Source organism: Bos indicus x Bos taurus, chromosome 25 (assembly GCF_003369695.1).
Source record: "Bos indicus x Bos taurus breed Angus x Brahman F1 hybrid chromosome 25, Bos_hybrid_MaternalHap_v2.0, whole genome shotgun sequence".
Classification (NCBI taxonomy): domain Eukaryota; kingdom Metazoa; phylum Chordata; class Mammalia; order Artiodactyla; family Bovidae; genus Bos; species Bos indicus x Bos taurus.
The window spans coordinates 30856015-30868523 of NC_040100.1; the positions used below are offsets into that span (position 1 = coordinate 30856015).

Consider the following 12509-nt stretch of genomic DNA (forward strand, 5'->3'; position numbering starts at 1 on the left):
CTGCAGAGTTTTAAGCAGGAAGTGGCATAATGAAATTCAGGTGAAGACCGCCAAATGTTGCTATGACCCAAATTGCCCATGTCAAATGCAAGAGCACTAGACCTGGGGTTTGGAGTTTGGGATTCTAGTCCTTGTCTTGCCACTTAACCAGTGCTGTTAGCTTAGACCAATCACAGCTAGTTAAGTGGCTGGGCTTCATTAGTGTATTCACCAAGTAATTACTCATGGTCTACTGTGTTGGAAAAGATCCTGATGCTGGGAAAGATTGAAGGCAAGAGGAGAAGGGGACAACACAGGATGAGATGGGTGGATGGCATCACTGACTCGATGGACATGAATTTGAGCAAACTCCAGGAGTTGGTGATGGACAGGGAAGCCTGACATACTGCAGTCCATGGGGTCGCAAAGAGTCGGACATGACTGAGAGACTGAACTGAACTGAACTGTTTTCAGGTCTATATGTGGGGAATAGAGATACACAGAGAAGAGCTCACAATCCGGCAGAATAAAATCACAACAGAGTTAGCATACTTACGGCTACATTTGAGTATCCCAGCTAAAGAGGCAATAGTCCCAAGGTGGTTTTTCTAAAAGTTAGATGAGATGACCTAAGTATTGGAAACTGTGGGTAATTTATGATGGTAGGTTTTGCTTATAGAAATCAGCATTCTTTCCCAAGCAAGTGACAGAAACCCAACTCAAGCTGATTGAATTTCAAAGAAATTCATTCTGTTACTGAAAGGCCCATGGTTTCAGGTATGGCTGGATCCAGGAACTCAAATCCTATCAGAACTAAACTCATTCTCTCCCCCTTTCCATTCTGCCTTTCTCTTCCATGTCTTTATTCCATGGTAGGATGCTCCTGCCCCTTGTGAAGGCAAGGTAGCTTCAAGCAACTCCAGGTGTGCCTTCTACCTCCTACCAACCCTAAGTGATTTCTCTCCCAAGCGGTTCAACAACATGATAGACCTTATTCATCATCATTATGACTGGAGATTATTTTGTATCTATGAAGAGGCGATGATTAATGACAGAAGCAAGATTTTCAGTACCACATTATGTGAAGAGGTTCATAATTACATGTATAATGGTGGTGGTTTAGTCGCTAAGTTGTGTCCAACTCTTGCAACCCCATGGACTGTAGCCTGCCAGGCTCCTCTGTCCATGGGACTTTCCAGGCAAGAATACTGGAGCAGGTTGCTATTTCCTTCTCCAGGGAATATTCCCAAGCCAGGAATCGAACCCACTTCTCCTGCACTGCAAGCAGATTCTTTATCAACTGAGCTATGAAGGAAGCCCATAGGTGTAATACTCATGTAAATTAAATAACAATGAATACATGTTTAAAGAACCATACCAGGATCTGAACCTACCCACCTCTATGCTTATTAGCAGAACAAAAATCTTCATAATGAACAATTTTTAAAAATATGCTTATACAGTGGTGACCATTTTGTAATTTACATAAGTATTAAGTCACTACGTTGTGTACCCGGAACTAACATGGTGTTGTGGGTTAATTACACTTCAGTGAAAAAAAAGAAGCAGGATCAGGATTTAACTTCAATCACTGTTCTAGTCTATGGATTTGGGGAAAACTGCCTTATTTGTGTTTTCTTTAAACAGAGGCAATATTCTCTCATGTCTCTAGGTGTACATCTTATGTGTAACTGAACCACTTTACTAAACAGTAGAAATCAACACCACATTGTAGGAAAAGTTAAGACTCTGAGCTCCCAATGCAGGGGGCCTGGGTTCAATCCCTGGCCAGGGAACTAGATCCCACATGCTGCAACTAAAAAGCATGTGTGCTTGCCACAATCAGACCCAGCACAACTAGAAATAAGTAAATATTAAAAAAAAAAACCCCACAGCATTGTAAATCAACTACACTTCAGTGAAATAATGTTTTTAAAGTGCACATTCTTGTCTTCACTAATATTAAACATGCAATTTCTCTCTTAAAAGGAAAACATGCTTATACAATCCTCCTGTCAGCTATTATCAAAGGATTGTTTGACTGAGGACCTTCCTTGACTTTGAATGTACGCACTAAATATTTTTAAACAATGCCTCTGAAGAATGAGGTGCTTTCTCCATTCCTTGTTAGTACTTAATAAAGACAGTCAAAAATTACATGCTGCCCTTGCACAACTTTCAATTCATGGGCTTTAGGCATTTCGATATTTTGTTAAAATATCTGAGTATCTGAATATTTTAAACAGCTTTCTTTGGATAACAGGTAAGGCATCAAACTAAGGAGGAACTGTACCAATAACTATGACGTCTATCCCTGTGCTTCACATCCTTAAGTCCATTTCCAAGAAATGCCAAGTAAACATGTATCTGTGATCAGTAATTGTGTCCTAAATATTCAATTTTAAATAGCAATTCATCCACTTTCCATCACTCTGAATTAACAACCATATCAATATCTCAGCTAATTTGCTTGCACAATTTTTTAAATAATTCTTTTTTTTTTTTTTTGGCTGCACTGGGTCTTCATTGCTGTGCAGGTTTTCTCTAGTTGCAGGGGCTACTCTTCATTGCGGTGCACAGGCCTGTCACTGCTATGACCCCTCCTGTTGCGGAGCACAGTCTCTAGAGTGTGTGTGCTTCAGCGGTTGAAGCACGTGGGCTCAGTAGCTGCAGCTCCTGGGCTCTAGAGCACGGGCTCAACAGATGCGGCACATGGGCTTTGCCGCTCCACTGCATGTGGGGTCTTCCCAGATCAGGGGTAGAACCTGTGTCTCCTGTACTGGCAGGTGCATTCTCCACCACTGAACCTCTAGGGAAGCACAATAATGTCTTCTAAACAGTATTAACTTCACAAGTTTCATGGTTGTGTCACTTTAGAAAGAAAAACAGAACCCATACATTTCCATGTACTTCAGTTTCATTATTTGTAAAATGCAAAGAATGGACTGACTTTAAGCTCCATGAAGTCATATATACACACATATATATACACACCTATATACATGTCTATATATATATACACCTACATACACATGTGTGCATGCACACACACACACACACACAATGCCACTCTCCATATCCCTAGCACTAAGCCCCAGTGCCTACCATATAGTAGGTACTCAATACACACTCATCCAATGAGCAAACCATTTAAGGAATAATCAGTAATTCCCCAAAATGTAAGTCTGTGTTCTCACTTTCAACTGATGGGAGGCCAAAAAAAAAACAGAGAGAAAATATAAGGATGCTGGAATGAGATTTTTCATAAAATCAATTTCATTCAGTTTAGGAGTTGTGTTTTATTTTGAGAGCTATATCTAACCTAAATGTTTGGTGTTACAATGCCCATATCATTTGGGAAATGATGCTGATTGCTTTCGTAGTTACTTTTTACATCATTATCTTCCTTAGCAAAATTGAAGGCACACTATATTGGTCCCTCCATTCTTGTTTTTTTTTTTTAATTTTTTGTCACCTTTGAAACCAAAAATGTGGTAAACCAAAGGCAAAATGACTCCTAAAGTTCCTTCTAGCTCTGAAATTCTGTAAGATAGACTTCTTGCTGGGTGCCTTGAATAAATACATCCAGGGTGTGATTCAGCACCATGGACAAATCTCAAAGAAGGCCCATCTCCCTGGACCAAGGGCTGGATTTCTACGTGTAAAAATCCAGGCTCTGCTTTGAGCATGGCCTTTTGTGAGCACACAACTCCAGGCCTAATACCTAAATTAATAAGTCTAAGTCTCCATTCAATGAAATACCCAGATTATGATTACATTTAGTTTCATTAACTGCATTCTCAGACTAATGTGACGGGATTTCCTTTTCAACTTGTAATTAACTTTACTGAGAATTCTTAATTGGGATTTTTTTCCTAAAGCCTTATTACAAATTCTTTTAATATATGCATTATGGTATTAAACTATGTTGCTTAATTTTATATTGGCTGTTATTTTTTAAAGAAGAAAATATTCAGGGACTTCCATGGCAGTTCAGTGATTAAGACTCTGTGTTCCCATTGTAGGGACCATAGGTTCAATTCCTGGTCTGGCAAAAAAGACCCCACAATGCTCAGAAAAGAAAAAAAAAAAGAAGAAAATATTCAATGCTAATCTCCAAGAACAGCAAGCTGACCTGAACTCAGAGACTGTTCTGCAAAGAATCTGTACTCAAACCTGAAAGCTGATCCAGAAGTTTTAGGCTTCCCACATCAGACATGGCATTTTAACTTTCCTACCAAAAGCAGTGTGACGCTAAAGGACCAAATCCTCTTCTCCCCTTATATAATTTGTATAAAACCAATCAGACGTGCAAGAGAGATCTAGGACTGGTAGTCCTCTTCTCAATCAAAAGCAAGCAAAGTCAGTACATAAAAATCTTCTGCTTTCTTTCCCTCTGGTTCTTGGAAAGTTGTTGGGGACTATTTCTCTCACAGAACAAAATACCTATTTCTCAGGAAAATCTGTCCTCATTTCCCTTCCCTCCCCATCAGCCCCAGGTGTTTTGAGGAGGCCGGCATGATGCTCCCACAACATTCCATACTTACTCCCATCACGCGGCTTTGCAACTACCTGTTTCCTCTTCCATCTCCCTGACTGCATCACAGGCTCCAGGAGGATATTTCTTATTTTTCTCTCATTTATCCTCATACCTCCAGTTGTCACAGAGTATTGCGTGACACATAGCAGAATTTTAGTAAATTTTAGTTCAGTGTTGATGAAGACATGGAAATGTTAATGACAAGAAAGCAAAGATTGGTGAATATCTGAATCTTCCAGAAATGATGGCTCTATCCAGTCGGTCTATTTTCAAAGATGCGTGTCATCTAATACAGTGATTCTTAATGAGGATCAATAAATAAAAGGGAGTAGGAGAAAAGATGTAATCTGGTACATCATCCACTGCATGTCCTTGAAAGTCATGAGAAAAGTCATCAAGAGTTCATGCCTGAGTCCATGTCTAGGGTCTGAAGTGTTAAGTGTTAACTGCTCAGTCATTTCGGACTCTTTGCAACCCCAGGGACTATAGCCTGCCAGGCTCCTCTGTCCATGGGATTCTCCAGGCAAGAATACTAAAGTAGATAGCCATTTCCTTCTGCAAGGGATCTTTCCAACCCAGGGATGAAACCCGGGTCTTCTGCATTGCAAGCAGATTCTTGACCATCTGAGCCACCAGGGAAGCCCTAGGATCTGAACTCCTTGTCAAGTATCTCAGGGGCCTTGGGCAGATTACTTAAGCTCTCAATGCCCGTTTCCTCATCTATAGTATGGGGGTGCAGGACCTATTTCAATTATTTCATGGATTGTTGTGAGAATGAAAATGCATGCATGTAGCAGGTGCAGAACAAATGTTATTATTTCATGTATTCCTCTCTTTTTTAATGCACCCTGTCAATCACACAACAAGCATGTTGCATCTTTCAGTCCCTATACCTAAATAGAAATGCTCTCCCAAAGGAGCTGGATAGGCTTTCCCTAGAATGGAAAGAGCAGAACTTGGCATCTTTTAAACTAAACCCGACACTGTGATAAGCACTTGGGCTTTCTTTACAAATAGTCCTACAGCTGGTTGGAAGCACTTTGGAAAGGCAATGTAGATCCAATTAGGCAATGCCATGTGGCCAGCATTAGTAGCAATTTTTGAAAAGAGCCCAGGATATGACCTACAGAAAGTGCTAATTTTTTTTTTTCTTTTAAGGGATCTGTTTCTGTTGCTTGTGCATACACACACACACACACACACACACAAAATCTCATTTTTCTAGGTGGAAATACAAGGCATGTTTTGGGCCAGATTTCTATGGGTCTGGTCTGCTAGTATAAGTAAATATTAAAATCAACACTCAGAACCAAAGCTCATGTGTTTTAATGGGACTCGAAGGAAAACATAAGACAGGAACAAATGGCTAAGAATGGGACACCTGCTGCACCCCAGCTATTTCTTCGGGAAAGAGTTGACAGTTTCTTCAGTTCTCATTTACATCAGAAACAGTAGTAGAAAACACACACACACACACACACACACACAAATGGGGTTATCAACAGGCAGCATGAAAATATGTTCACTGTGAAGACAAATGCACAATAAATGCTGCTGATGAGCATCACTGGCCCCTAGTCTATGGACCACCTTAGCACCTATGCTCAATCATTCCACAAATAACAACAGTAATCAATACGTATGTTACCGGGCATTATGCTAAATCCTTTGTATGTGTTAATTCCTTTATCTCCAAAACAAACTTGTAAGGTAGATGTTATTTCACTCTTTTCAGTGAATGGAAAACTGTAGTTTACAGAATTACATTAATACTTCCAAGATTGCACAGCTCACAGATGACAGAGCATACATACACCCAATCCAATGATGTCCACCTCCCAAGTCCATATCTCCCATGCCCTCACTGCACTATCTCAAAGACAAACTGTCCACTGTTTAATGAGCGTCATCACATGTCAGGATCCCATCTATAACGCTGAATACTTCAGGAGAAAACCAGGGCTCCAATCTAAAACCACACCAAGTGAACTCAGGCCACAGCACTAAACCTAAAAATGTTTTTAGGGACTTCCCTGATGGTCCAGAGGTTAAGAATTGGCCTGGCAACGCAGCAGACACAGGTTCGATCCCTGGTCGGGGAATTAAGACCCAACACAGCACGGGGCAACTAAGCCCGAGCCACAGCTAGAGAGCCCGTGTGCTGCAACACAAGATCCCACATGACGCAACGAACATCCCCTGGGCCACAACTAAGACCCAGTGCAACCAAATACATAAGCATTTTCTTTTAAAGTGTTTCTAGTGGATCCAGTGTGGCCCAGCCCCTTAACTCTTAGCAATGCTATAATCTACTGACCTGTGTGCAAAACTATTTGCAGTCATAGATCTTCAGATGGAAAGACTACCTGTCCAGTCATTTCAGGAACACGAGTGCTGGTAACTGTCACTTCTTAGAAGAGAGTTAAAGCCTCATCTGAGTCGAAATTAGCTAAACTTCCTCAAAACTCAAAAATCTCAAGGGTCCTGTTAATGGGTTCCCCTGGACTTCTTATGGAGCTCCGGCGAGGGAGTCATTCATAGATACATGTAATCATTCATTTGACAAATGTCTGTTGAACTCTGTGTAATTTCTAGGCAGTGGAGGTACAGAAAAGAATAAAACTAATGTAATCCTTACCCTACCCCTAGGAAGCTTAAAACAGCAATCTCCACTGTGCTTCTCAAACATAGCCTCTTGGAGACTAGTTCCACCTAAGTCCTGAGACTGAGACATTCTCCATCCCACCCAACTGATTGTTCAGGAGTCTGACAACTGATTCAAGGGAGCCAGGTTGATGGTTGGTCAGAAACCAACCACATTTTCTCTCTCTGGATAAAGTGAACTAAAAGACACTGTGATTGAGTGTATTAAGGACAGAAACAATAGTGATGTTTTACCCACTCTACCTCCTAAAGTCCCTCAAGTGTCCTGATTCTCATCCTTCCTAAGCCTGGATATTCACCAGAAGATAACCCACATGCCTCCATTAAAGTTCAGGCTACGGACTCAGACAGAACGGGGTTTGAATCCCAGCTCCTCTGTGAATTAACTCTGCTATGGTGGACAAGCTGTGTAACTTTCAATTTTATTATGGATATTTTCAAATATACACAAATATAGACTAGAATAAGGAATCCCCATGTAGTTGGTCACCTGGCTGTAATAACAGTATTTTTCCCATTTTGTTTCATCTACCATCCCCCACAATTATATACATTCCTGGTGATGTTAAAAGTAAATCTCAGTTATCATACCAGTTCTTTAGTTTCCATGAATCTCGGTTTTCTCCTTCATAAAACAGGGATAACGATACCTCTTCCACAGGCTTTCTCATTTATTAGACAAAAATTTATGGAGCTTCTGTTATGAGCCAGCCCAGTCCTGCCGTGGGGAGTACAGCTGTGACGATACAAAGCTTTTGTTCTTGTGGAGTTTACAATATAGTGAAAGAGGAATAAATTTAAAACGTGAGCAAGACAACTTCAGAGAATACAAAAGTTATAGAGAGAATAGTGGGAAAATGGGGAACAGTAGGTGACTTGGGAGCCACAGGTAGACAAGGACATCCTCTCTAGTGAGGTTGCAATAGGGGTAACAGATGAGATGCAAGAGGCCTGGGCTCCTGTGCTATAGGCAAAAAGCACAGCAGGTGCAAAGGCCCTGAGGCAGGAATGAGCAGGGCTGTTTAAACATTGTTTTGCATATTAAAGGAGTTAATATATTCAAAACATTTAGCACCTGTGCCTGGCCAAAATGAAAGTAAAGGTGTCAGTCACCCAGTCATGTCTGACTCTTTGCAACCCCATGGACTATAGCCCTCTGCCAGGCTCCTCTGTCCATGGGATTTCCTAGGCAAGAATACTGGAGTGGGTTGCCATTTCCTCCTCCAGGGGATCTTCCCTACCCAGGGATCAAACGCCTGTCTCATGTTTCCCGCATTGGCCAGCAGGTTCTTTACACTAGCAACACTTGGAAAGCTCTTCTTTTCCTTTATACATTATTACAAAATATTGAGGACAGTTCCCTGTGCTATACAGGAGGCCCATGTTGGTAATTCCTCCCAATTTTTAGAAAGTATGTGGGAATATTCCTTCTAGTATTTCAAAAAAATCGAGTACGGGACATCCTGGGTGCCTTTGTAAATATGGACAAATGAATGAAAATCCATTTAGCCCTAAACATGAGCTGTACAACCTCTTCAGAAACTAAGTCATGGATCTGCTTTTCATCTGATTCCTCGTAAACCCGCTTGGAAATGGTCCTGGGGAAGGACAGGGTGGGAGTAGAAGCCAGGATAAGAATCCGGTCTTTCTGATGAGTTCCATGCCCTGAAATAGCAAGTCAGCATTTCACCAGAGTTTGGGGTGAGATCTCACTTGCTCAGATTATGCCCGTGAAATAAATACTACAACATTGACTCCATTCAGAAGTGGAGCTGTATGTTTGTACGGAGTGTGAGGGTCCTTTGTCCCATGAACAGATGTGAGAGCAGTCAGGATGTCAGCTGGTTCCATTCCAACCCTGAGCAGGTGCATAACTTAATGCGAGGTTTTCATAGACACTGGGCAACACTTTATACAATGGCAATAAAGGCTGTGTAATTGCCACTGACTTATTTCATGTTGTTTCCAGCCTTTGCCACATCGTTAAACAATACTGCACAACCAAAATTCTACTATCAAGTCAGCTGCAGTAACTATAATGTAGTGTTCTGGATTGAATCCTGGAGCAGAAAAGGGACATCAGAGAAGAAACTAGTGAGATTGAAACAATACCTACCATTTGGCTAAAAATAATGTACAAATATTGACTCCTTAGTTTTGACATATAACTACGGTGTACCATAGTCAAGTAAGATGTTAACATCAAGGGCAAGTGGGTGAGTGGGTGAGAATTCTGGGTACTATTTGTGCCACTTTCCTATAAATATAAAATTATTTCCAAATTAAAACTTTATTTCAAAAGAAGTGTGCTTTTAATACAAACAAGTTGAGAAGTGTTGATCCAAGGTTGTATTTTGTCCCCACAATCCCTCACTCAAATCTCACAATCTTGACACTAAAAGAAGCCTACATTTACCCTGGACTCTCAGAAGGTGAGGTTGGGGCGGGGGGGTGGGGTTGTCACTGGCAAACAGGGCGGCTGGGGTGGGGGAGACAGCGCACGTTCACAGTACTTGAGAACAAAATGCGCCTTCAAAAGCAAACTGTAATTACGCAGAAGCCGAGGAGCTTTTGCAGAAAATCACTCTCTCATCTGAATCTGCATCCTGTTAATCAAAGAGGTCCAAGCCCTTTTGATTATCAGACTAAATATTTTTAGGCAATAACACTGAATGCCTGAAAAGACCCTGAACAGCATCTGCTGAAGATAAAAAAAGGCGAGTCCTGCCTATATCACAGGAAAAATGAACCATAGGAAACTGATAAAGGTTGGCAAAAAAAATTCCCAATATTGAAGCCTTTTCCTCCCTATTTGCCTTCACTCTAGTCCTTCCCGACTCCCCTCCTTCCAAATATCCAGGTTTCTAGACTGTTGCTGGTTCTCTTAGTGTTTGAACAAAGCATAAGGAAAAGTGCAGAAAGTGATCTAGTGTTAGTATCAAGAGAAGATGATTATTCTCTTAAAGCAATGTCAAGTGGGTCACCAAACAGAGATAAAAATAACATTTAAGTTGGAACTTCAATCAAATCTCACAACTTGAATATTTAGTGAAGAACACCCTAAAAATGGCACAATGTGCCCCTTCTTGTTGTATATCAAATAGATGCATCTTTCCACTTTCTGTAATGGTAAATCTTCGTAGCTCCCATAATGTCCAGAAAAGGGTTTTATATTCATTGTGTGCTCGGACTCTTTGTGACCCCCAAGGACTGTAGCCCTCCAAGCTCCGTTGTGCATGGAATTTTCCAGGCAAGAATACTAGAGTAGGTTACCATTTCCTATGCCATTGTATTCAGTAGTGGCATTCTAATTCTGGCACCAAGAGCTGGTCTTACTTTCTGATTTTCAGACAAGATTCCTCCTCTCCTACTTCTCTATTAGTCAGTGGGCTCTGGAGACTACGTGGCTTCTTGAACCTTTAATAACTGATAATGTCAGTCACCTAGCTCTTATCTTCTCAATGAACTCCACAAATCATTGTTTCTTTTGAACATGTAATTTTTCCCACGTGTCCATAATATGTAAAGAGCTCCTGTAAATCAATAAAAGACAAACACTTCATTACAAGTAAATATTATCACTACCAACTACTGAATTAATTTGCTATTTAAATTAAACTCATTAATGTAAACCTGTAGAAAAGCTATACGCTCTTATTTTCCAGATATTCCCCAAAATACTAAGAAATAAGGATGGAACCAACCTAGCAGAACTACATAAAATTAATATCTGTCGTAATTCCTAGGAGAATGCAATGTTTTTGACATTGTACCTAGAATTCTCCCCTGCAGTTTGTCAGGAAAGCTCTAGTGCAATTCTACTCAGTAAAATATTACAAGACACATTTTTTCCTTGGTGTAAAAGATCACTGATTACTGAAACACAAATATAGACTAAAAGCAAGACTCATAAATAAACCAAGTTAGTCTGTCACAGGAGATTTCTGAAATGCACAGTACCTAGAGACCCATCTCTGAACCACAATTTATTTTCAGTACAACTTTAAACAAAGATCCCTTCCTAAAGCAAGATTCATTAATGTTGTCTGACCTTTTGCCTGACAGAGTGGTGTAATTTGAGTGACTTCAATGAGTTTGTTATTCCACTCAAGAGCTGATTCAAAATCATCCTAGAAATTGAAACTTCAAATGAGAAACTTTCAACAGCCACCTTTTTATAGCCAGGGATTCAACACCATTTCAGCTTTCTCTACTTCATGGTCATATTCACTTGCTTATGATATTTAGGACTCATATACACCTAGGTTCAGCTTATTTTCCACTGAATTCTGAAAGAGAATGTGCTCATTTCCATCAAAGCCAGAACTGGATACAACAATTGCTATATCAGAGGTGGTGCAATTCACCATGCCTTTTGGGGCTTTGAGATTTGGTCATAAAACTTCCAATGACTGGTGTATTTTGCTCTAACATGTGGCTATTTCTCTTATCATTTTTATGATCCAGTTCATAAATAAATAATGTCAAGTTATTTAATAGAATGGAACTTAAGACTTTCTACTTAGTAACCCATTTCAAACCACGTACACATTAACTTTGCAAACATGCTGCAACATTTCCAAGGCCATGAACAATTATCACCATGTAAAGGCAGATAATTTGCATCACCAATGTCAAATTCCACAGACTTATTCCTCTACCCATTGAGCATGAAAATTTGTAACCAAACAGTGCAAAACTATGATTCAGCAAGTAAAACACCAATGCTGTTTCTGGTGGAACTTTAGCAAAGGTGACCCAGACTAGAAAAACGTGCAAAAATGCCAGAACTGTTTCTGTTTTTAAAAAACCTCCAGCTACAACTAAATGCATCCTTTAAATTTTCTGGCTTTTATTATTTTAAACAAAGCCCTACAACATTACTTTAATGTGGGGCTTACTTGAAAACATAATTGCTAGGAATAACCATGATAGTACACTACTGTCAAAAACAAAACAATCTTATTTTTCCCCACTCCCAATAGTCAGTACATCAGCTCCATATTGTATATACTGACCTTTGAAAGGAAAGAAAATCTTTGGGACCACGCTAAGATTCCCAGGTATGCGCTGTCAGCTAAAGAATACCTATTGAAACACAATAGCAAATGCAACTTTTTCCCCCTTGGAGAACAACAGAACAATTTGCTTCTTTTTAATCATAGGTACACACCCAAACTAACACAACCCCAACTCAAAACCCCCCACATACATGCACAGGTATACACACACACACACACACACACACATACACACACAGAGTTTGTGGATTATGTTTATGAAATTCTGATTTCATGAAAAATAAATCTAATTCTTTGAACCAGTA

General features: G+C 40.1%; 1 protein-coding gene across 2 annotated transcripts in view; it reads right to left on the reverse strand.

Annotated features, from left to right (window-relative positions):
* Positions 1–12509, reverse strand: part of SHISA9 (shisa family member 9) — a 355175-nt gene that overhangs the window by 327732 nt on the left and 14934 nt on the right. The gene's annotated exons all lie outside the window — the stretch shown is intronic.